Source organism: Macaca fascicularis, chromosome X, assembly GCF_037993035.2.
Source record: "Macaca fascicularis isolate 582-1 chromosome X, T2T-MFA8v1.1".
NCBI classification, from domain to species: domain Eukaryota; kingdom Metazoa; phylum Chordata; class Mammalia; order Primates; family Cercopithecidae; genus Macaca; species Macaca fascicularis.
Genome location: NC_088395.1, coordinates 146,147,747 through 146,174,506, shown reverse-complemented (window position 1 = coordinate 146,174,506; position 26,760 = coordinate 146,147,747). Strand labels below are relative to the sequence as shown.

General features: G+C 41.2%; 1 protein-coding gene and 1 non-coding gene across 7 annotated transcripts in view; one reads left to right on the top strand and one right to left on the bottom strand.

Moving 5' to 3' along the window:
• ATP11C (ATPase phospholipid transporting 11C (ATP11C blood group)) overlaps positions 1-26,760 on the top strand; it is a 203,760-nt gene that overhangs the window by 7,161 nt on the left and 169,839 nt on the right. The gene's annotated exons all lie outside the window — the stretch shown is intronic.
• On the bottom strand, positions 16,005-16,107 carry LOC123571495 (small nucleolar RNA SNORA18). Its single transcript, XR_006695651.1, has one exon. It is a non-coding gene; the product is annotated as a small nucleolar RNA SNORA18 (small nucleolar RNA).

Here is a 26,760-nt window from a genome sequence, read left to right as displayed (position 1 = left end):
CATTGATTTCTTGCGCCATATTTATTTAATGGAATATGGGAGGATTGGTGAGGCCTACCCTGTTCAAGCAGATATCATCATTTGTTTTTTAGGTGTCTGTATTATATGTTGTCATAAAGTATTAATGTGGCGATGTTTTCCTAGTCCATTTCTCTTTACCATGGTATTCTTGGAAAAATCAGAAGTGTTCTTGAAAACGATCTTGCAGTTAGCACAGCATCAGGTAAACAGTAGATGTTCAATTAATACTTGTTTAATTGTTTTGAGCTGAATTGGTAACACAGTCTGAGTCAGTAATAACAGATGAAAAATCTGTTTCTCCATTTCAGACTGGGCTACAGATCTGAATTTCAGACTGGGCTACATTATGCATTTCAGACTGGGCTATAAAATTAGCCAGGAGTGGTAGCGCAGGCCTGTAATTTCAGCTACTTGGGAGGCTGAGGCAGGAGAATCACTTGAACCTGGGAGGCAGAGGTTGCAGTGAGCCTCGGCTCACTGTGCCTCTGCACTCCAGCCTGGGCAACAAGAGCAAAACTCCATCTCAATAATAATCATCATCATCATCCTGGATGCTTACTATAAATACAGATTCCTGGGTCTTGAACTTACTGAATCCAAGTCTTGGGTGATAGGCCCCAGGAAACTGTTTTTAACAAGCATTCCAAGTAGTTCTTAGGCTCACTAAAATTTGAGAACAGCCATATATAATATAGTAAACACTGAAATATTTATTTTCTGCGCACACTCTGTCACCTTTTTGAACTTCAGTTTCTGCATCGATAGAATGGGAATAATAATACCTATTTCACAAGACTGTTGAAAAAAATGTTTGGTAGACTATTCAACACGATACCAATTGTGTCAGGTCCTCAAAACTGGCCTAGGTTTGATGATTCACTGGCACAACTCAGTACATATACACGCTTGGGGATGTGATTTATTATAGCAAAAGGATACAGAGCAAAGTCAGTAATGGGAAAAGGCTCACTGGGGCCAAGTCTGGAGGAAACCATGTGCAAGCTTCCAGTCCTCTTTCACTGAAATCACACAGGTCATGCTTAATTCCTCTAGCAAACGAGTTTTGACAGCTAGTATGAAATGTCTACTAGGGAAGCTTATTAGAGATTCAGTACCCAGGGTTTTTATTGGGAGCTGGTCACAGAGGCACCCTCCACCTGGTACACAGCAAAATTCCAGACCCCAAGGAGGAAAGCAGGTATTCAGTGTGAACCCTGTTGTTTACACAGCTTAAGCAGAGTGAGCCACTCTTATCAGGGTGATGGGAACCCTCCCAAAATCCGAGTCCCCAGACACCAGCCAAAGACCAACCTTGCAAACAGGCCCTACTAAGAATAGCAGCGTCAGGCCTGCTATGTTAACTCTTTCCATCACGCAAATATTATGAAATACTGGCATTTTTTCAGTGAAAGGAAAGGACTTGTCCAAGATCATTAAGCTAATCAGCAGTGCAGCTGAGACAGACTCCAGCAATCACATCTTTTCATTGCTGCCCATACCCATGCTTCTAGATTATGGGTCATTCCTTTTCATACTGTCATTGAGAGCACTCACTATTTGTCACTTGAAGCAGAAGAGCAGCCTGCCGGTGGTAAATTGATGCACCCAGTGGGGGAGCCAGGAAGTATTGATGTTTCTGCCAGTTTAGCGTCAACACTTGCTGGTTTCCTCTCTGGAGCATCACCAAGTTCGTGGATTTTCATTTTTCCTGACTTTTGGACTTTCGTTACTGCTCCCATTCATTTGCTTATAGTCCTAACACTCATTTGCATCATTGCTTCATCCCATTCTGTACCTTTTGGGTAACACAATTTCCAAACAGTGGGAATACTGTAGTATTTTGTCAAAGAAGACTATATAGGGGAAAAAAAACACTAAAAGAAAAAAACAATTTATGGCAATATTTAGAAATACTGGTTTATATCCTGGATTGTCTTTTGAGTTTTATAGTCATGGAAAACCCTAGAATATCTCTGGTTATTTGGAGTTTCAACTGCTTTTACTGTTATAAAGGAAAATTAACAAATCTTTTATGGTTGGCGCAAGGAATGAGGAAATCATAATGGATAGTGCAGTAATCCCACATATCGACAGGGAGTAGAAGCCAGGAGGGAATTGCCTCAAGTAACAGCTGGGTAGAGCAGATTATGTAAGCTACACCTGTTGTGTAAGCAGTGGGGACGTTCTTTAAACTTCACAATTAATGTATTTTGCAGTAGTATGGATTAAGGGATCTATAGTATAGTTGACAATTTACTCTGGCTTCTTTTCTGAAAACATTCATGTGAATTACAGCTTTCTTGAAACACTCATCCCCTATTTGGTGCTGTAGAGGTGTGTAAGGTATAGCCCTGCTCACCAGTAGCCTGCACTTTGGTAGAAGAGATAGAAGACCAGCAAACAGGACCAACCTCTGCACAAGGCCAGTAGGTCACCAGTGCCATCCTTTTGAACGACATACACAGTAAGTGCAGTAGGCATTCAGAAGGAGGCACTGGCTCTCTGGCTTCATTTCTTGGGGAGAGCTTTATGGAGGAAGTAGCCTGTCAACTGGACCTTTGGGGACCCAAAGGGCTGAAGGTTCTGAGATTTTAGGGATGGGCAGTCTCATTACAGGAGGAGGCAATCACCTGAGCAATGGTGCGGGGTCATTGTTTGCACTTAAAGCATGGGAACCAGTCAATTTAGAGAGCATACATGCCAACCCCAAATGAGTTTGAGCTGTTATAAAAAAGTATAACAGGCGGGGCTCAGTGGCTCATGCCTGTAATCCCAGCACTTTGGGAGGCTAAGGCAGGTGAATCATTTGAGGTCAGGAGTTCAAAACCAGGCTGGCCAACATGGTGAAACCCTGTCTCTACTAAAAACAGAAATTAGCCAGGTGTGATGGAAAGCATCTGTAATCCCAGCTACTTGGGAGGCTGAGGCCGGAGAACTGCTTGAGCCAGGGAGACGGAGGTTGCAGTGAGCAGAGATGGCACCACTGCACTCCAGCCTGGGTAACAGAGCGAGACTCTGCCTCAAAAAAAAACCAAAACAAAACAAATAAAAAGTATAACAGATCACCATAGATTCAGTGGCTTATAAACAACAGAAATTTATTTCTCACAATCCTGGAACTTGGAAGTCCAAGATAGGATGCCAGCATGGTTGGCTACTGGTGAGGGGGCTTCACGTTGTAAACTGGTGACTTATTGTAACCTCACATGGCAGAAAAAGAGTGAAATGAGCTCTCTCGGGCACTAATCCCATTAATGAGGGCTCCACCCTCATGGCCTAATCACCTGTCAGATGCCTCACCTCCTAGTACCGACACCTTGGAAGTTTGGATTTCCACATAAGAATTTTATGGGAACATAAAGATGCTGTCCATGATACAGCAGAAAGACCAAAACCTTGATCTTCAATGCCTTACATTTGCTGTAGTAATTTTGATTTTGAAAAAGGAGTTGCTAAAAACAGGTGTCAGGTGGCTTTAGATCTCCACAACAATAGCTATAGGAATCTTCCTATACATAGATGCTCTTTTCTGAAACCTGTGACTCCAGCGAATTTATGTTATTAAAATATATATACATATATATATATATATATATAGAGAGAGAGAGAGAGAGAGAGAGAGAGAGAGAGAGAGAGAGACAGTCTTGCTCTGTTGCCCAGGCTGGAGTGCAGTGGCACAATCTCGGCTCACTGCAACCTCCGCCTCCCGGGTTCAAGTGATTCTCCTGCCTCAGCCTCCTGAGTAGCTGAGACTACAGGCGTGTGCCACCACATCTGGCTAATTTTTGTATTTTTAGGAGAGATGGGGTTTCACCATGTTGGCCAGGCTGGTCTTGAACTCCTGACCTCAAGTGATCCACCTGACTCAGCCTCCCAAAGTACTGGGATTACTGGCTTGAGCTGCCATGCCCTGCTTGATTTGGTGCAGGGACAGTAAGGCAGAGACCAGGATGAAATATATATTCGGGGTAATATATCATGACACTACTTCATGTATTATTATAGGACTGCTTACTTAGTTACCCTGCTTAAATTATGGGTACATATTTCTGGGAACTTTGACTACACAGGGGAGACAGGATGGCAGTTCATTTTCTTGAGTACTAGTGGTCATTTATTTAAAAAGCTGGAGATCAGGCCTTTTTTCAGGAGTACATTCCTTACCAACACATTTATATTTCACTGCTATTAGATAAGAAAGCTTTTGATAGACTTTCAGATCTGACTGCATCATTTGGACTTACCAGAACATCAGTTGCATCTCATTCCCTCTGTATTAGTCTATTTTCATACTGCTATAAAGAACTGCCTGAGATTGGGTAATTTATAAAGGAAAGAGGTTTGATGGACTCACGGTTCCACATGGCTGGGGAGGCCTTAGGAAACCTCCAATCATGGCAGAAGGCAATTAGGAAGCAAGGCACCTTCTTCACAAGGTGGCAGGAAGGAGAAGTGCTGACTGAAGGCTGAAGAACCCCTTATGAAACCATCAGATCTCGTGAGACTCACTATCACGAGAACACCATGGAGAAAACTGCCCCCATGATTCAGTTGCCTCCACCTGGTCTCTCCCTTGACAGGTGGGTATTATGGGGATTATAATTCAAGATGAGATTTGGGTGGGGACACGTATCACCCTCATAACCAGTTCATCACAACACCATGCTCAGTCAATGCCACTTTTCTTTATCATCATGACTGCCACCCTCATCTAAGTCATTAGCATTTCTCCACTTTCATATTTGTTCCTCCTCCAGTTTTCCCCTGTTCAGTAAGTGGCACCATCCCCCACCTAGTAGCTCAAGCTAAAAACCTAGCAGTCTTAACTTAATACTAACCTTTCCCTTCATCACATTTGTCAGAGAATCCAATAGGTTCTATTTCTGAAAATGCTGTCACATCCCATCCACCTTTCTTCATTTCCACACCTACCACCATTCAAATTCAAGCTACTGCTGTCATTTACCTGGACCTTTGCAATCGATTATTTTATTTCTACTTTTGCCCTCTCCTATCCATCTTCTACACAGCTGCAGGGGGATCTTTTACAGACGCACACCAGGAGCATTTCATTGACTTTCCGCTGATTTCTGGTTAAATACTTTGCTGGTATTGCTCTCACTCTTTCACTTTTTTTCATTCACTTTAAAAAATTGAGATAATTCACATAACATAAAATTCACCACTTTAAAGTATACACTTAAGTGGATTTAAATTTACTATGCTGTGTAACTATCACAGCTATCTAATTCCAGCATATTTCCACTACCTCAAAAAGAAACCCCATCTGTTAGCTCTTAGTCCCAATCCTCTACCCTTCAGCCCTTGGCAACCACCAATCTACTTTCTTATCTCTGGACTGCCATTGGAATCATACAATATGTGTTACTTTGTGACTGAATTCTTTGGTTTAGCATAGTAATATTTTCAAGATTTGTTCATGTTGTAGCATGTATCAGTATCAGTACTTCATTCCTTTTTTTTGAGGTGGAGTCTCTCTGTCACCCGGGCTGGAGCGCAGTGGTATGATCTTGGCTCACTGCAACCTATGCCTCCCGGTTTCAAGCGATTCTCATGCCTCAGCCTCCAAAGTAACTTGGACTGCAGGCACGCACCACCACACTCAACTAATTTTTGTATTTTTAGTAGAGACAGGGTTTTGCTATGTTGGCTAGGCTGGTCTCAAACTGACCTCAGGTCATCCGCCCAGCTTGGCCTCCCAAAGTGCTGGGATTATAGGTGTGAGCCACCGTGCCCAGACTCATTCCTTTTGAAGGCAGAGTAATACTCTGTTTTATGGAGAGAGCACATTTTATTTATTTGTTCATAGCTGATGGACATTTGGGTTTGCACTTTTGTCCTTTATTATTTTTTATTTTTTTTATTGAGACAGAGCCTCACTCTGTCGCCCAGGCTGGAGTGCAGTGGTGCCATCACAGCGCATTGCAGCCTCTGCCTCCCAGGTTCAAACAATTCTCCTGTCTCAGCCTCCTGAGTAGCTGGGACAACAGACATGCACCACCTCACCTGGCTAGTTTTGTATTTTTAGTAGATACCGGGTTTCACCTTGTTGGCCAGGCTTGTCTTGAACTCTTGGCCTTAGGTGATCCACCCATCTTGGCCTCCCAAAGTGCTGGAATTACAGGTGTGAGCCACTGTGCCTGGCAAATTTTTTTGTTTTTTAAAATGAATATGTTTTTACTTGAGTATATATTAGTGGAATTGCTGGGTCATATGGTAATTGTATGTTTAAACTTTTCAGGAACTACCAAACTGCTTTCTTCAGTTCTTCCTCACTTAAGTAGTTTGTGTGTGTGTGTGTGTGTGTGTGTGTGTGTGTGTGTGTGTGTGTGTGTGTGTGTAGTGCTGCAATCTCTGCTCACTGCAACCTCTGCCTCCTGGGTTCAAGCCATTCTCCTCTCTCAGCCTCCCAAGTAGCTTGGATTACAGGTGCCTGCCACCACGCAGCTAATTTTTGTGTATTTAGTAGAGATGGGATTTTGCTGGGATTATAGGTGTGAGCCACTGCGCCCACCTGTTTATGTGTTTTTTTGAGACGTAGTCTTGCTCAGTCGCCCCGGCTGGAGTGCAGTGGTGTGATCTCAGCTCACTGCCTTGTCTGCCTCCCGGATTCAGGCGATTCTCATGCCTCAGCCCCCTGAGCAGCTGGAATTACAGGCACATGCCACCACGCCTGGCTAATTTTAAAAATATTTTTTAGTAGAGACAGGGTTTCGCCATGTTGGCCAGGCTGGTCTTTGAACTCCCAACCTCAGGTGATCCACCCTCCTCTGCCTCCCAAAGTGCTGGAATTACAGGCATGAGCCACAGCACCCGGCCAATAACTAGTATTTTTAATTGTAAAGGAAACACATAAAACTTACCATCTTTTTTTAAAGCATAGAGTAGTGCAAATTGTATTCACGTTGTATGCAACAGATCTCTAGAACTTTTTCATCTTGCAAAACTAAAATTCCATAGCCATTAAACAACAGCTCCCCCACTTCATGCAGTATTTGTCTTTTTGTGACTGGCTTATTTCACTTAGCATAATGTCCTCCAGGATTCTCCATGTCGTAGCATGTGAGAGGATTTTCTTCCCTTGTTTTGAGATGGGGTTTCACTCTGTCGCCCAGGCTGGAGTGAAGTGGTGTGGTCTTGGCTCACTGCAACCTCTGTCCCCCACCCCACCCCCGGGTTCAAGCAATTCTCCTGCCTTAGCCTCCCCAGTAGCTGGGATTATAGTTGCCCACCACCATGCCCAGCTAATTTTTATATTTTTAGTAGAGATGAGGTTTCGCCATGTTGCCCAGGCTAGTGTGGAACTTCTGACTTCAGGTGATCCACCCGCCTCGGCCTCCCAAAGTGGTGGGATTACAGGCTTAAGCCACCGTGCTTGGCCTGATTTTCTTCCTTTTAAAGGCTGGATTATATTTCATTGTGTGTATATATATTTTGTTTATCCATTCTTCTGTAGATAGTCATTTGGATTGCTTCCACCTCTTAGCTATTGGGAATAATGCTGCTATGAACATCAGTGTGCAAATATCTCTCTTTGAGATTATGCTTTCAGTTCTTTGGATATATACCCAGAAATGAGACTGCTGTGTCATATGGTAATTTTGTTTAATTTTTTGAGGAACTTCTGTACTGTTTTCAACAGTGGCTACATCATTTTACATTCCCATTAAGGGTTCTAGTTTCTCCACATACTCACCAACAATTGCTATATTTTTTATAGTAACAGTCTTTTTTTTTTTTTTTTTTTTTGAGGCAGAGCCTTTCTTTGTTGCCCAGGCTGAAGTGCAGTGGTGCGATCTCTGCTCACTGCAACCTCTGCTTCCCAGGTTCAAGCGATTCTACTGCTTCAGCCTCCCGAATAGCTGGGATTATAGGCGTGTACCACCATGCCTGGCTAATTTTTGTCTTTTTGGTAGAGACTAGGTTTCACCATGTTGGCCAGGCTGGTCTCGAACTCCTGACCTTATGTGATCCCTCTGCCTTGGCCTCCCATGTGCTGGGATTACAAATGGGAGCCACTGCGCCCGACCTATAGTAGCTGTCTTAATGGATGTGAGGTTACATCTTATTGTGATTTTGATTTGCATTTCTCGGATGATTAGTGATGTTTAGCATCATTTCCTATGTTTTTTGGCCATTTGTACGTCACCTTTCGAGAAATGTCTACTTAAGTCCTTTACCCATTTTGGTGGCTGGCGAGGGTGTTATTTCCTTTTTTGTTGTTGCTCAGTTGTAAGAGTTATTTACATATTATGGATAATATCTCCTTATGAAATATATGATTTGCAAATATTTTCTCACATTACATAGGTTGCCTTTTCATTGTGATGATTACTTTGACGAACAGAAGTATTAAAGTTTGATGTAGTCTCATTTGTCTGTTTATGCTTTCGTTGCCTGTGCTTTTAATGTCATATCTGTGAAATCATTGTCAAATTCAAATGTCATGAGTGTTTTCCCCTCTGTTTTCTTCTAGGAGTTGCATATTTTTAAGTTTAGTTGATAGCTTATAAGTCTTACATGTAGATCTTCAATCGACTTTGAGTTACTTTTTGTATGTAGTATAAGATAAGGGTCCAACTTCATTCTTGTGCATGTTGATGTCCAGTTTTCCTAGCACCATTTATTTGAAGACTCACTCAGCGTCATAGGGCAGGATAAGAAAAAAAGAAAAGACTCTCTTTTTCCCCACTGAGTGGTTTTGGCACCCTTGTTAAAGATCATTTGACCATGTGCATGAGAGTTTACTTCTGGGATATTTATTTTATTCTGTTTGTGTGTCTGTCTTTATGCCAGTGCCACGTGGTTTTGATTACTTTGATTGCATATTGTTTTGTAATATGTTTTGAAATCAGGAGTTGCGAGACCCCCAACTTCGCTCTTTTTCAAGATTGTTTTGGCTATTTGGGGTGCCTTAAAATTCCATATGGATTTTATGATGGATATCTATTTTTTTATTTCTGCAAAAAACCTTCTTCATTTTTTGTGTTCCATCTGCCACAGGACCGTTGTATAATATACTGTATATTCCTGGTGCACTTCTCTCCTGTAGTCAATTGTCTCAACTCTTACTCATTTCTCAGAGCTCAGCTTAATCATCACTTCCCTAAGGAAGCTGTCCCTGATCCTTCCCTCAGACAATGCCAGGTTCACATATGACTATGAACCTGTCCTTCATATTCTTTTTGTAGTTGACTTTACATTTGCATACTGTATTTGGTAACTTACTTAGTATCTAGATTTCCTCTATATAGTATGCTTCATGAAGGTAAGACCTGTGACTATTTTTGCTCATTGCTATATCCCTAATGCTTCACTGCCTGACATAATGTGTGTTCATTAAATGTTTGCTGACTAAATGAAATACGATTTCTATTTGCATTTCTAATCTTATTTCCCATTTATAATTATATGCTTGTAGTGCTTGACTGAGAGATCAAAGACTAAGTGGTGTCCAGTCTTTTTTTTTTTTTTTTTTAAGACAGAGTCTTGCTCTGTCACCCAGGCTGGAATGCAGTGGCGTGATCTCGGCTCACTGCAACCTCTGCCTCCTGGGTTCAAGCGATGCTCTTGCTTCAGCCTCCTGAGTAGCTGGGATTACAGATGTGTGCTACCACGCACAGCTAATTTTTGTATTTTTAGTAGAGACAGGGTGTCACCATGTTGGCCAGGGTAGTCTCGAACTCCTGACCTCTGGTAATCTGTCCACCTTGGCCTCCCAAAATGCTGAGATTACAGGCGTGAGCCACCGCGCCGGCCACATGTTGTGTTTTATAATATGTACATCATGCCTTTTTAAATTATGATTTTAGTTATTTAATATTTGGTGATGTAGTTAATGAATTAGCTTTATAAGCTTCCCTATGGTTTCATACACATTTATAACGTTGATTTTCTTCAGCAATTTGCTATTATATTTTCAAAGTACTTAATGTACTTGTAAAATATATACAACTATTATATATCAATTAAAAAATACTCCAGTATAAATACCAAATGAAGTGTTTATTAATCAAATCTTTTTTTTTCTTTTTCTTTCTTTTTTTTTTTTCTTTTTGAGGTAGAGTCTTGCTCTGTCACCCAGGCTGGAGTGGAATAGCTCACTGTAACCTCTGCCTCCCAGGTTCAAATAATTCTTGTCCCTCAGCCTCCCGAGTAGCTAGGATTACCGATGTGTACCACCATGCCTGGCTAGATTTTGCATTTTTAGTAGAGATGGGGTTTAACTGTGTTGACCAGGCTGGTCTGAAACTCCTGGCCTCATTTGATCCTACTGCCTCGGCCTCCCAAAGTGCTGAGATTACAGGTGTGAACCACTACGTCCATGTAATTTTTAAGTCCTTTTGATAACTTTTTGTCTATGTGTTTTTCAAATTCTTGTTTCAAAATTTGTTTTTAAACAGCTTTATTGAGGTGCTAGTACTTTTAATGTCATTATTTTTGTGAGTTTATTGCAACTTTAAGGGGTACAAGATATTCAGCAATGATAGTAGTGTCTTATTTAAGTCCTTATTGCACAAAGATGGAGCTAATCTCATCATTTTATGTGGGTCAAAATTTGAAATTTTTAAAAATCTTTTTTAAAATTTTACTTTCAATGTAGGCATTTGTGTTTTGTTAGGATATCTGTGTGCAGAAATAATTAAGTCAGAGCCTTGAATTGCTGATCCGTGATTTCATTGATATGTTGCAGGTTTATGGAATTGTTACAGTTTTAAGTTGTTTTTCTTTGCCTTTTAATCATAATAATAACAGCAAAACCTAGAGTGGTAAGTTCCAGGAACTGTTTTAAGTGCTGTATAAGCGTTAGTTTATTATACACATTTGGTTATTAGGATTCTCCAGAGAAACAGAACCAATAGGATATATACAGGAAGTGATTTATCGTAAGGAATTGGCTCATGGGTTTATGTAGCTTGACAAGACCCAAGATCTGCAGTCCACAAGTTGGAGACCCAAGGAGAACTGATGGCGTAAATTCCAATCTGAAGAGTGGAGTAGGTTCAAGACTGAGGAAGAGCCACTATTCATCTCTGAAGGCAGGAAAATGCAGGAGGAGTTATTCCTTAGTCAACGGAAGGGGAAGAGCCACCTTTCTGTTCTACTCAGTCCTTACACTGATTTGATGAGGCCCACCCACATTATGGAGGGCAGTCTGCTTTACTCAGTATTCTGATTCAAATGTTAATCTCATCCAGAAACACCTTGGCAGACACATCTAGAATAATGCTTGGCCAAATACCTGAGCATGCTGTGGCCTAGTCAAATTGACACATAAAATTAACTGTCACATTTATGTCCTAGGATCATGTGAAAATGAATGAACAAATCTAAAGTGTCTATAGGCCAGGAATGGCAGACTCTACTATAAATAATTGTAGTTTGCTAGACTCCCCATCTGTGAAATAAAGGGCTTGGGCTGCTAGTTGGTCTGTAAGGCTCAGTGAATCCTAGAACTACTAAAGAACCTTAGAGACCATTGAGTAGTCCAACATCTTCATTATAGCTGGGAAAATGGACTGAGAGAGGGTAAGTGGCTTTTCCAAGATTATTCAGTGAATTGAGAATTCAGAAATATGGAATTCCAGACTCAGTTCTATTGCCCTTGTCCTCAGTTTCCTCATCTGTGAACTGGGCTCCTGGGATGATTTATATCTAAGTTCTCTCCCAGCTTTATAATTCTGTACTATGTGTTTAGGCTTAGAGTCTAGGAATGAGCGAATCTTTTGACTGTTTTCTGTTGGGTTTTTATCTGTTTTACTCTTTGGGTCTCCATCTCTTGATTGCACATTTGACAGTACTCTACCCCAAATTTCAGTTTCCCCTTTAATAGTAATGAGTTTGAACTGAATTTTATATACTTTGGATGGGAACAATGACAAATTTTAGGAAGTACTGGTTCATTCGCATCTGTGTGAAGAGACCACCAAACAGGCTTTGTGTGAGCAACAAGGCTGTTTATTTCACCTGGGTGCAGGCGGGCTGAGTCCAAAAAGAGAGTCAGTGAAGGGAGATGGGGTGGGGCTGTTTTATAGGATTTGGGTAGGTAAAGGAAAATTACAGTCAAAGGGGGTTCTCTGGTGGGCAGGGGTGGGGGACACAAGGTGCTCAGTTGGGGAGCTTTTGAGCCAGGATGAACCAGGAGAAGGAATTTCACAAGGTAATGTCATCAGTTAAGGCAGGAACAGGCCATTTAAATTTCACTTCTTTTGTGATTCTTCAGTTACTTCAGGCCATCTGGATATATACGTGCAGGTCACAGGGGATATAATGGCTTAGCTTGGGCTCAGAGGCCTGACACTGTTTATGGATTTTTAATAGTGGGTATACTGTTTAGTTTTACACTGATATGAATGATTGAGGATCTAATGTAGACCCATGCCTTGGTTAGTACTATGCTCTAGAATTAATTAAACTCAAATCTAATTATATTAATCTTTTAGCTAATAGCACTAATGGAGGAGAGGATTTTTGTTGATGCTGGAATATTATGGGCAAGCTTCCTGGGAATCAACACTGCATTTGCCAGTGGTCACCTACCATTATTTTTCAAAAACACTCTTACTCATCTCTACTTATAAATACAATTAATTAGTTGCAGAATGTTGGATAGAGTGGCAGCCCTTGGACAGGCTGAGTGACAGCTGCTACAAGATAGTAGGAGGCAATAAGTAGACAATTCATGTATATATACTTGAGAACAAGTAGTAATTTGGTGGAGCTGAATTGGGTGCCATGTTTATTACAGCCAGTGATTCAACCTAAGGCTGAGAGCCCTAGCAAGGGAGCAGTTTCAGAAAATTGAATCTGTTAATAAAGTCTATTTTAAAAGTCATAATCGTTTGTTAGGTTAGACCCCAGACCTCGATGAAAAGTATCAGGAGGACATATATCCCTGTTTTGAAATTTCAGGCAGTGCAATTAAAATAATCCTGTAAAAATTCAGACATATTACTTATTAAAGATACTAATGAAGGCAGTGCTATCAAAATCATATGTAATCAAATCAGAAGACTTCTTAATGTATTTATAGAATCCATGTTTGAAATTGACAATTTTAAGTAGTCATGAAATTCAAAGTGCATTAACAAGTATCTGTTTATTTCCTAATATGTACCTCACATTGTGGAAGTTTTTTGAGGTATGGGGATGGGAACTTCTTTGTTATAGTGCCTTTACTAATGAGCAGCATAGCCTTGGAAAAAAATCACTTCCTTTTAAAAGAAACTGTCATTTAAAAATGTAATATTCAGTGCAAATAGAATAGATATAAAATATGTGCATAATAATAAAATAAACCCCTGCATGCCCACTAGCCAACTTGAGAATTATAACATTAGCAATACAATTCTACCTATATACTACTTCCTTATCTCATCTCCTTGCCTTCCCACCACCCTGTAACCATTAGCCTTATTTTTGTAATAATCATTCTATTTTAAAGTATAGTTTTAACGTGTGTATACAGACTTAGATATTTAGCTTTCTTATTTTGAGAAATAAAATGGTTTGCATATTGTTTTTTACTCAGTATTATATTGCTAAGATTTTTTGTTTGTTTGTTTTTGAGACAGTCTTACTCTGTCTCTCAGGCTGGAGTGCAGTGGTGAGTGGTGCGATCTTGGCTCACTGCAACCTCTGCCTCCTGGGTTCAAGCGATTCGCCAGCCTCAGCCTCCCAAGTAGCTGAGACTATAGGCATGTGCCACCATGCTTGGCTAATTTTTGTATTTTAGTAGAGACGGGGTCTTGCCGTGGTCAGGCTGGTCTTGAACTCCTGGCCTCAAGTGATCTGCCCTCCCTCGGCCTCCCAAAGTGCTGAGATTATTACAGGTGTGAACCACCGTGCCTGGCCCGCTAAGATTCTTTTTAAGGTTTTATGTAGGCATAATTCATTCATTGTCACTGCTGAATAATATTTCACTTTGGGAGTTTACTAGAATTCATCCATTCTCCTGTCGATGGGCCTTTGGGTTGTTCGCAGGATTTTTAATTTTCCTGGTATGATCAGTGCTGCTAAGAACAATGTGTATCTTTTGTTGTGTGTGTATTTATTAAAGGGTCTTTCTCTTGTGGGGTGTGTGTGTGTGTAGGATATGCATATACATAGAAACACAAAACTGTATATATAGGAAGTCTTACATATGTAATCATAGGTCTTGGAATGTGCAACTTTACAAAAGGAGGTAAAATTGTTACCCAGAGTAGTTGTACCAATGGGCATTCTCACTAGAATTGTATGAGTTTCCATTGATTCATATTTTCTTAACACTTGCTATTGTTTGAGTTCTTTCTTTTTGCCAATCTATTGGGTGTGAAATTTTATTTCACAATGATCTTAATTTGCATTTCTCTGATTACTAATGAAGTTAAACATTGTTGCATATGTTTATGGGCCATTTATGTTTCTCTCCTTATATATTTATCTCCTTTGACTATTTTCTGTTGGGTCGTTTATCTTTCTCATATTGACTTTAAGAGTCCTTTTCATATTCAAAACACTAAAGCTTTGTGGTTATCTATGTTGCAGGTATCTTCTCTAAGATACTTTGCCTTCTCCTTTTACTATTTTTTTTTTTTGGTACCTTTTGATAGACAAGTTCTTAATTTTAATGTAGTTAAATTTTTCTGTCTTTTTCTTTATGGCTAGTGCTTGCTTTATGTATCTTGTTTAAGCAATTCTTCCCTGTGCCAATGTTGGGAAGCTAGTCTCCTGTTTCTTTTTTCTAAAACTTTTAACATTTTGCAAATTATTTTTTGAGCCTCACTTTTCAGGTCTTCAGAATGCAGGTATGGAACTAGATGTTCCCTAACAAGTGTTCTGTTCTCTTACTCTTTGACACTGTGAGCTGAAGCAGATTTCAGATATGTGACTGTGTTTTCACAGTATGCAGTGTTCTTTTTTATTTATTTATTTATTTATTTATTTATTTATTTATTTATTATTATTATTATTTTTATTTTTTGAGACGGAGTCTTGCTCTGTTGCCAGGCTGGAATGCAGTGGCGCGATCTCTGCTCACTGCAACCTCTGCCTCCTGGGTTCAAGCAATTCTCCTGCCTCAGCCTCCCGAGTAGCTGGGACTACAGGTGCCCACCACCACACCCAGCTGATTCTAGTTTCTTTTTTTCAAGAGTTTTTTTTTTTTTTTTTAGTCGTGTATATGTAACATTAGGCAAAATTATTTAAAGTCAACAAATTTTTATTCAAGGAATTCCATTTTGTGATTTCTTCCACTGTCCATCAAGGTCACTTTAGATCCTCTAAAGAGCTGGAGTCAAAAGATTTACCTTCAAGTTAGCCCTTTTTAATGAAACTGATGCTTATTTTAATCCAGTGGTCCTGTCAGCCCGTAATTCTTTTTTTTTTTTTTTTTTTTTTTTGAGACAGAGTCTTGCTCTGTCACCCAGGCTGGAGTGCAGTGGCAGAATCTCGGCTCACTGTAACCTCTGCCTCCTGGGTTCAAGTGATTCTCCGGCCTCAGCCTCCTGAGTAGCTGGGATTACAGGCGCCTGCCACCACGCTCGGCTAATTTTTTGTATTTTTAGTAGAGACGGGGTTTCACCATGTTAGCCAGGATGATCTTGATCTCCTGACCTTGTGATCTGCCCACCTTGGCCTCCCAAAGTGCTGGGATTACAGGCATCCCATAATTCTTTTATTTTGGCTTCTGTCATCTCCTTTTAATATGGATATACTGATAAAGACTTCAGAATTCACCAAGAATCTTCGGGATCTAATTTCTTCAACCAATTTAGGGTTGTTTTTACTGTAGGTGGTGGATCTGCCTGGTTCTCAATTTGACATCCTGTCTTAACATGAATAAGTTCAAAACATATTCATTCCTAAGTGATCACACTCAAGAATAGTATAGATGTGTGGAATATGCCAATACCTAAGGTAAAAAAGTAGATTATCAGGTCTTTCATATGTTTAGTAACTGTCTTTTTCAAACTTTTAGCAACTGTCTTGTAGTTCTTTCCCACAGATCTAGCAATAGTCCTGTGAGTAAAGTAAAACCACAGTTACTCTATGAGGCGTTTCTAAGGACATGCAGGCTACAGGAATGCAGTGTTCTTTTAGTAACCTTTCCCACTATGAAGTTTCATATTTACTCCTACTTCTCTTTCTCTCGTTTCCCCAGCGTCTTCCTTCCTGTTTTCTTCAGTAACCAGCTGAATTCTGTAGTATCCTAGAGTTTCGGTGTTGAAACAGCATTTTTGATGTAAAATTTTATTGAGATATTTATGGATATACATGGAGTTATAAGAAAAAATGCAGAGATCCCTCGTACTCTACCCAATTTCTCCCCAATGGTAACATCTTGTAAAATTGCACTATAATGCCACAACCAAGATACTGATGTTGATGCTGTCCACCAATCTTTTTCAGATTTTCCATATTTTGTATTCATTTGTGTGTGTGTATATGTGTTTAGTTCTATGCAGTTTTATCCCATGCATAAGTTTGTATATCCACCGTCACATCACCGACCAGATAGAGAAACTCCATGTATATCCATAAATATCTCAAATTTAAAAACAGTGTGGGCTGGGCGCAATAACTCACTCATGTAATCCCAGCAATTTGGGAGGCCGAGGTGGGTGGATCACCTGAGGTCAGGAGTTCGAGACCAGCCTGGCCAACATGATGAAGTCCTGTCTCTACTAAAAATACAAACAAATTAGCTGGGCGTGGTGGCAGGTGCCTGTAATCCCAGCCACTTGGGAGGCTGAGGCAGGAGAATTGCTTGAACCCGGGAGATGGAGGTTGCAGTGAGCCAGGATCACACCACTGCACTTCAGCCTGGGCAACAAGAGTGAAGCTCTGTCTCAAAACAAAACAAAACAAAAAAACCAAAACCAGTGTGATTTAAAGTCTCTGTCACTGAGTACCCCCAGATTGTTCCATGTGCCCAGTTTAGCTGGTGCCCACACAGTTTTAGAGAGCAATCTCAGGTTACATACTTTAGAAGCAAATTGATTAACTGAAACTTTGACCTGAGAAAGCAGAGGAGCTTTAGTCCTGGGTCCTGGGAGGCCAATTGGCATGGTCCTAAAGTATAATAATCATTTATTTTAAATTATATGCCCATGTGAGCCTGCATTGGAAACATCCTAGTAAAAGCTACTTAGTCCATCATACCAAAAGGAGTCATTAAAATTCTACCTGCTTATTAGCAACTAAAAACTAGTAGTAGAAAGAGGGAGTGATAATCCTTCTAAGAAAGCAATAAAAAAACTGCCAGCTTGTGCATTGGTTTACAGCCCCATAAATGGAAACTTACATTATTGTCAGGAAGGTAGTCAAGGACATTTGAATATTGTATTTATGGAGAGCTACATATGCTTTAAGTAACTCATATCCACCCCAACATACTTAAACACGCAACATCTTTAGTGAAGTTCATTCATTTACTCCTTTATTGCCTATTTATAACCAGCTAGGCACTCTATGCTAGGCAATGGGGACCAAGTGGTAAATAAAAACAAAAGTGGTTCTTGTCCTTATGGACCTTATAATCCAGTTTAGAATGGAAAACCCAACACATTTTTTATTTACTCATTTTCATAAGTGTTATGAATAGGATACAGAGATAGCAGAAATAGGATATGTTTTGATAGGGTAACAGGAAGTTCTGTCTGAGGAGATGACATTTAAGCAGATAACTGAAGGAATGAGGACTACTTCTGCAAAGGGGTTTGGTAGTAGATACTGGAACCAGCTTGCTCAAAGACCCTGAGTTGGGCAAGAGTCAGGCACATTGGAGAAGCTTAAAGGAGGCTAGTGGGGCTGAAGGGCACACTCAGTGGAACTGGGGGAAGATGGCAGTGAATGGGATATAGGAACTTCTTGGGAGCATTTGGATTTTGTAATCTAACTTCTGGTAGCTGTGAAGGTGATTTGGAGATGTGGAGGGTGATGATAATAAAGTTGTCTATGTAATCCATTCACACATATTTATTGAGTATCCTATCACATGCCAGACATTGTTCTACTTGCTAGGGATGGACTGATGAGCAAAACAGACAGAATTTTCTGACCTTTTGGTCCCTACATTCTAATGTAGGAAGCTGTTGTTAGGGTACAGGGTAAAATAATGTAACAAAGAGCTCCAAAATACAGTGACCAAAAAATTATAGACGTTTGGTTCTCTGGCATATAACAACCCAGATAAGGTAAGCAGTCTCTTTTCTTTCCTTTCCGTTTTCCTTTCCCCTTTCCCCTTTCCCCTTTCCCCTTTCCCCTTTCCCCTTTCTCCCCTTTCCTTTCCTTTCCTTTCCTTTCCTTTCCTTTCCTTTCCTTTCCTTTCCTTTCCTTTCCTTTCCTTTCCTTTCCTTTCCTTTCCTGTCCTGTCCTGTCCTGTCCTGTCCTGTCCTCTCCTGCCCTGTCCTGTCCTGTCCTGTCCTGTCCTTTCCTGTTCTTTCTTTTGAGACAGGATGTTGCTCTGTCCCCCAGGCTGGAGTGCAGTGGCACAATCTCGGCTCACTGTAACCTCCGCCTCCTGGGGTTCAAGTGATTCTCCTGCCTCAGCCCCCCGAGTAGCTGGGACTACAGGTACCCACCACCACGCCCGGGTAATTTTTTGTATTTTTAGTAGAGACGGGGTTTCACTGTGTTATCCAGGATGGTCTCGATCTGCTGACCTCGTGATCTGCCCCCTCGGCCTCCCAAAGTACTGGGATTACAGGCGTGAGCCACTGGTCCTGGCCAGCAGCCTCTTTTCTTGGAGGCCATCCAGCATTCCAGGCAGAGTGGGTCAATTCTGTCTTTCACAGCATTTGGTTTTCAAGTTCCAACCAGCATGAAGGAAAAGGGAGTCCAAGACAAGCTTCTTTAGGAAGGTGACAGGAACTTTCACATGTTACTTTTTCACACATGCCATTGGAGAAATTTTAGTCACGTGGCCCTCCCTAGCCACAAGGGAGACAGGGAAATGTAGTTTCTGGTTGGAAAGCCAGGTGTTCAGGAAGAAAGGAAGAACAGATTTGGGAGGACAATCCAGTGGACAGGGAGACAGGCAGTAAACAACGTAATTGTAATATCTCCTATGCTAGTGATGAGTGATAAAGGAAAAATAAAGCAGAGAATGACGATAGAAAGTGTCAGGGGTGAGAGTTGCAGTTTTTCAAAGGGTGACCAAGGCCTCACTGAGGCGTCATTTGGATAAATCCCCAAATGAAGTTTTGTGAGCACGAAATACCATTTTGGGTTGTTATGAAGCCTATAAGAATGCATGGTTGGTTTTAACATGCTTGAGTCTTGGACCTAATCAGACCCCATCAGAAAGTAGTTAGCATGGAAAGACACCGTTACGCCACAGTTTCACCTACTGCAAGTAATACAAGGCCTTAATGAATGTTTTTTTTGTTTGTTTTGTTTTGTTTTTGTTGTTGTTGGGGTTTTTTTTTTTTTGAGACAGAGTCTCACTCTGTTGCCCAGGCTGGAGTGCAGTGGTATGATCTCGGCTCACTGCAACCTCTGCTCCCCGGGTTCAAGCGATTCTCCTGCCTCAGCCTCCTGAGTAGCTGGGATTACAGGTGCCTGCCACCACACCAGGCTAATTTTTGTATTTTTAGTAGAGACGGGGTTTTACCATCTTGGCCAGTCTGGTCTTGAACTCCTGACCTTGTGATCCACCCGCCTCAGCTTCCCAAAGTGCTGGGATTACAGGTGTGAGCCACCACGCCCGGCCAATGAATGTTAAATTAATGAGTTATGCTAGCACCTGGACTGAAGTATCTCATTTTCTCTTGGCTTTTTTTTTTTTTCTTGTTTTTTGGAGACAGTGTCTTGCCGTGTCAGCAAGGCTGGAGTACAATGGCGCAACCACAGCCCTCTGCAACCTCAACCTCCCAAGCGATTCTCCCACCTCAGCCTCCTGAGTAGCTAGGACTACAGGCATATGCCATGACCCCAGCTAATTTTTTTTTTTTTTTTTTTTTTTTTGTAGAGATGAGGTCTCACTGTGTTGCCCAGGTTGGTCTTGAACTCCTGGGCTCAAGCTACATATGCTTTGAGTAACTCATATCCACCTCCCTCAGCCTCCCAAAGTGCTGAGATTATAGGCATGAGCCACTGTGCCCAACCCTGTCTTGGCATTTTCTTTTTTTTTTTTTTTTTTTTGAGACGGAGTCTCGCTCTGTCGCCCAGCCTGGAGTGCAGTGGCCGGATCTCCGCTCACTGCAAGCTCCGCCTCCCGGGTTTACGCCATTCTCCCGCCTCAGCCTCCCGAGTAGCTGGGACTACAGGCGCCCGCCACCTCGCCCGGCTAGTTTTTTGTACTTCTTTTTAGTAGAGACGGGGTTTCACCGTGTTAGCCAGGATGGTCTCGATCTCCTGACCTCGTGATCCGCCCGTCTCGGCCTCCCAAAGTGCTGGGATTACAGGCGTGAGCCACCGCGCCCGGCCGTCTTGGCATTTTCTTAGATGGAAAGCTTAGCTCCCAAAGAAGGGAGGGACTGAGATTCTTCTGCCACACAGTTAAGAGTGTTGCATATACTTGGACTGTAGAGGTATTTGTTGGGGGTGGGTGGTGGTGGGAGGGGAGATAGATTTTTGCTAAGGGTAGAAATTATTTATGGTCTGAGTTTGCTGTAGAGCTCTGGTTAACTTCAGTTAGCCATTGGCAGTGCAGTTTGAGAATGTGGTGACATGAAAGAGTGGAAGTATTTTCATTTTTGCCCTTGATCTTCCACATCTTGCTTAGTAGCCTTTCCAATTACAACAGGCAATATTTTCCAACCTTTTACTATTTTCTTTAATTATATTTGATAGCTGCTTTAGACATTTTTACGTAAAATACATAAGTACTTAAAAATCAAAACTTTTCCTGTATCACTTTAAGGATAACTCATTTGTTTAATGAGCCAAAAGAAAATAATTTTCTGCCTATTTTTTTCTCTATTCCCCTTCTTACAACATCCCTAGGTTGGAGTACATAGATTGTCTTTGGGATTTCTTATTTTTGTAGTAAATTATGTTTCACTAGGGAACTTACAGTTTTTGAAGGGAGATAAGAAACATTGTTATATAATGAAAATCCAAGACAGAAAGCGACAAGTGCCATGAGAAGTTAAAAGGAAGATGCTGCTATAGTTCAGAGACTATGGCATGAGATGAATAATCCTGTCAGTCTGCTTCCACAATTCTGAAAGGAGATATTAAAGCTAACTACGAGCTCTATATATAATGCTCTCAAAAGGAATTTTCCATTCTTGAAAAAGGGAAACATTTGATCTGTCATCCTACTGTTTAAGTATTTTTTAAGCCCCATCTTTTCCCAGGCACCGATAAAGTCCATTGTTTTCCTCTCACACTATGCCATAGGGAAAAATTCAGTTCAGATTGGAAAAAGCACTGCTAATCACTTCACAGCATTTTGTAGAGTTAGCCTTGAATCTTTCTTCCTTTCCCTCGCTCCATCTTACCCAGTCCATCACCCAGTTCCACAGATTGTGGTCCCCCAAATTGTTTTTTGGATCTACTCTTGCTACTCTTATGTCATCTCTGCAAAGCAGCTAGGCTGACTCTTTTTAAAACATACATGAAGTTAGTTTCCAGCTAAGAATCCCTAGTAGCTCCGTTCATACTTAGAGCACGATTCAAACTGCTTACTCTGCCTGCTAGGCTCTGCATGCCTGCCTGCAACAGTATCTCTGGCCTTCCCTGAGGGATCTACCCTCCTACTATATTCTGTTCCTACTGTGTGCAATTTTCCCACTATATGGAATGCTGTCTCCCTGAGGACCCCATTTCTGCTCCTCCTTCAGAACTGAGTTCAAGTGTCTCTTCCTTAAAGAAGCCTTCCCTGACCCAGGCTAATGTCAGACCACCCAATCTTACAGGGCCTCATAGCACTTTGTACTTCTCTTATGTACCTCTTCCTGCAATTGTAATTAATGAATTACGAGACTAGTTATTAGCCCCCCCCACCTCTAGAACAGCATCTAAAAAATAAAGAAGCATTTAAAAAATTATTATTATTTTTTTGAGATGGAGTTTCACTCTTGTTGCCTAGTCTGGAGTGCAGTGGTGCGATCTCGGCTCACTGCAACCTCTGCCTCCTGGGTTCAAGCTATTCTTCTGCCTCAGCCTCCTGAGTAGTTGGGATTACAGGCGCCCACCATCACGCCCAGCTAATTTTGTATTTTTGGTATAGATGGGGTTTCACCATATTGGCCAGGCTGGTCTCGAACTCTTGACCTTAGGTGATCCACCTGCCTTGGCCTCCCAAAGTGCTGGGATTACAGGCGTGAACCACTCTTCCCGGCTAAAAGCATGTGTTTTAGTTTACTCACTACTCCACCCAGTGCCAGTGTCCAGTCTAGTTCTGGGCACTGGAATAAATGCTCAAAAAATATTTGTTGCAAAAGAAAAAGAGCAGAAAATTCACAAATTATGTAAATTTAGTTTTGAATTTTGTTTAGGTCCTTACATTTGATGATAGGTTTTCTAATTTTGTTGGAGTGTTTACAAAAGACAAGAGTGTATCACATCACCTGGGAGCCGTTAGAAATGCAATTCTCAGGCCCCTGATCCAGACCTACTACCCCAGAAACTCTGTGGGTAGGGCATGGCAATCTGTGGTCTAACAAACGCTCCAGGTGATGGTGATGCATAATAAAACTGAAAACCAGTGTTCTATTAAAATACTGAGTGAAGGTTGACTTTGCCCTAGTTCAGGCTGCTGTAACAGAGTACCACAGACTGGGTGGCTTAAACAACCCAGAAATTTGTTTTTCAAAGTTCTAGAGCCTGATGAGTCCAAGATGAAGGCTCTGGCAGATAGGATGTCTGGTGAGGGCACTCTTCCCGGTTTGCAGTTGCTGTCTTCTGGTTGAAATCAGAGAGAGAGGGATAGCAAACTCTTTGGCCTTAAAGAAAATTCTTTTTATAGCTAATTTTTTTTTTTTAAGTGCTTACCGGTTTATTATAAAGGGTACTACAGAGGATACAGATGAAGAGACGCATAGGGTGAGGTATGGGGGAAGAAGCTCAGAGCTTCCAGGCCCGCCCTGGGGGTGCCACCCTCCAGGAACCTCCACATGTCAGCTATCTGGAAGCTCATGGAACCCCGACCCCTTGGGTTTTTATGAAAACTTCAAGACATCAGCATTCCTTCCCCCAGGGTATAGGGTGGGACCCTCTCGTGCAAGGCTCTTAAGACCTACAATAAGAAAGGAGGACAGGAAAAGGTCAGAGGCCTGCCCCTGAGTCCTAACATACCCAACATTATAACAAAATACTGTAACAAGGGCTATGGAAGTTATGAGCCAGGAACCATGGATGAAATATATATCGTAATACGACAGGCCACCGCCTGGTTTTTGACTATGGATTTTTCATGTAAAAGTATATACTATGCACAGTCATTAATGATTACTTCAACCCATCATAGTATATGAATGTCTTCCAGGATGAGGCCACTCCTGTTTGTGGGTTTCCTCTCAATCTTGTCAGCTTCCAAAAGCAAGAGTGGCCTTGGTAAATATATATAGCTTTACCCTTTCAGGCATCTGGGATTATTGAGCTTATAGACAGTGTTATCTCTTGCTCTGAAACTCTTGAGTTGGTAACATAATATTTAATTTTCCTCAATCAGTATTCCATTTATTCATTTCTTTAATTTCAGCTAGTATTTCTCCTTCTCTCCATTAGCACCGTAACTTTTTCAACATTGAAAGAGACATTGGAATTGCCACTGTGCTGGTCTAGACCGCAGGCAGCAGTACAAGTCTGGCAAGTACCTCCTCCTCAGTCTACTCCCATTCAGACAGGGTAAGGTTACAAAGGTGCAGAACTAGTGAGCTATTTTTACCACCAGGCAATATAGCTGCAATCACTGTTAGCCCCAATTTTGCTAGATGGATTGAAGGCACAATCCATCATGACCTTAGGAATTTTGATGTAAGGTTTAAAAACATAGTTTCAGTTTTTTGCTTAGAAATCATCCCTGCTGTTCTAACACTTGTACTTGCAGCCCTGGTCCTAGGGCCACTGCATCAGGTAGGGGAGAAAAAATTAATATTTTTTTCCTGAGGTGATTTGAGGAAGAAAGAACAAACTATAGTCATTATGCTAATGCAGTCCTCCCTCGGCAGGAACTACATGGTCATGTCAGTGTGAACCCCAAATATCTGAGATAGGTCCAGTTAATTTAGGAAGTTTATTTTGCCAAAGTTAAGGACGGTCTGTGACAGCCTCAGGAGGTCCTGACGACATGTGCACAAGGTGGTCCGGGTACATCTTGGTTTTACACATTTTAGGGAGACCTGAGACATCAATCAATATGTACCTTGGTTTAGTTGGGAAAAGCGGGACAACTTGAAGCTGGGAGGGGCCTTTCAGGTCATAGGTAGATAAGAGACAAAAGATTGCATTCATCTGAGTTTCTGATTATCCTTTCCAAAGGAAGTAATCAGATACACATTCATCTCAGTGAGCGGAGGGATGACTTTGAATAGAATGGGAGGCAGGTTTGCCCTAAGCAGTCCCCAGTTTGACTTTTCCCTTTAGCTTAGTGATTTTGGGGTTCCAAGATGCATTTTTATTTCATACCAGTATCTTCCCCACCCCCTCTTCCCCAGATAAACCAGAAAAACAGAGAAAAAAAAATCTAGCGGGGACACTCTAGTCCCTCTCATGTTGAGGTGTGAGCACACACACTCATGAAGGTGTGTAAGCCAGCCCTTCATGCTTTTGTCTCCCTGTTTTAGACAACCAAGGTTTCAGTTGCCCATTCTACTTCTCTGTCAAACTGTTAGTCTAAGGAGAATATCTCTCTACCCATTGTTGGACTTTGTGGACTGTGCAGTGTGTTCCTTGGTCTGAAAAAATGATGGCCAGCAATCCAAATCCATGCAATATCTTCTATATTTTTTTATGGTACTCTGAGCATTTTCATCTTCCATTAGACAAGCAAAGCCCACTCCAGAGTCAGTGTCTATTCCTGTCAGGTCCCATTTTTAGCCTTCCCACAGGGCTACCAGCATTAGTCTCAGTTGCCAGCTATATTCAGGGCCTTCCCACCAGAGAATCTGCCCTGCAGCCATCAGCAATCTCTGTCTCTTTTACTGAGAAACAGAACAGCTCTTTCTGGCATTTTGTGCCTGAGAGGGTGCAAAAGGAACATGTCTATATTCAGCCCATCTCTGTAGTGCTACAGTACCCCGATATGCACTCATTTCTTGGGCCCAGGTGGCCACCTCAAGGGAGCACACAAGGATATCTAATTGTCTATTCCAGTCGACTTCCGAACCTGGAAGGGAGTTCTGATGGGCACTGACTTACTCTCCTTTAATGCGCCCTCACATCTCCACAGGGCCATGCTTCATTTGGGTATTCTTTTAATAGGCCAGGTGTCCATGGCCCTCTTGTCTGAGTATATGGCTAGGCCATTGGTCACTGCCCGTGAGTCAGTAAAAACCCAAACACAGGGGTTTGCACCATTGTTGAATTCTTCCATCACTGTTAGAAAAACTGCACGCAATTCAGCCCGCTGGGTGGATCTGTTTTTACCTTCTTTGATCTAAGTAGCAGCCTTCCAAACAGGATGGTGTCCATTCACTTTGGAACTGTCTGACTTCTTTTAAGGGCACTAACTCCTCCAGGCTTTACTGCTGTGATCTAATCACCTCTCAAAGGCCCTACCTCCTAATACCATATTGAGGGTTAGGATTTCAATATTAAGAATTTGGGGTTGGAGGGGGCACCCATACATTCACAACACTTTGTAAGTAAAGTATAAAGTCCAGTTTGCACCTCTTTACCTATTTATAAAATTAAGTGCTTTGTTTCTGACCAACACTGGATAATGAACTGCTTTTTGCCCCCTCTCCATTTTATCAGTTGATATCTTCAGATGTCAACTGGAATGTAAACAAGCTGTACTTGACGAACTGAACTGTAAACAAGTCAACTCAAACCTGAACTTTAAAAAATAAGGTTCTCTAACTTCTGCCTTCTGAATTCTGGCTTTTATATAGTGCCATGTAAGTCCAGGATTCTATAGTAACTATTGGAGGGTTTTAATTTTTTCAAAAATGTTTATTGTAAAAGGACAAAACTTTTTTTCCCCCCTAAAGCATAGATTGTAGTTTCTGATTTTGTATCTAAAGCATTGTGAAGCATTAGCAATTTTTGAATGTGCATATTCTTGGCTGTTCAGGTTCCAGGGTTGTGCTACACAATCAAGTTGTTGCTGATGGATTGACCACATTGTTAAAAGAGGTTGCTCATCCCCGATTTTGCCACTAGCTTTTAATTTGTTTCATGTTTGACTCAAAGACACTATTTTGACAAAACCGCTTCCATCTGATGACTATTAGATGATCCGTAGGAAATTAATTGCAGGTTTCTTTCTTGTACAACAGGTGTCCAGGGCTCATTGATTCTCTCTCTGATACGTGGTTAGATGCAGAGTTTGAATGGGGATTCTTTCTTGAGATAACCAAGAAATATTTTTAAGTGTTTAAACAAAAATTTTTATGTTAGAATCATTTTAGATTTAAAGAAAAGTTACAAAGATCATGTAGTTTCCATATACCCTGCACCCATTTTTCCTATTGTTAACATCTTGCACTAGTAATGTGTAATTTGTCACAATTAATGAATCAATATTGATACATTATTTTAAACGAAAGTTTATACTTTATTTAGATTTTCTCGGTTTTTCTTTAATGTCATTTTCCTGTTCCGGGGTCCCTTTCAAGATGC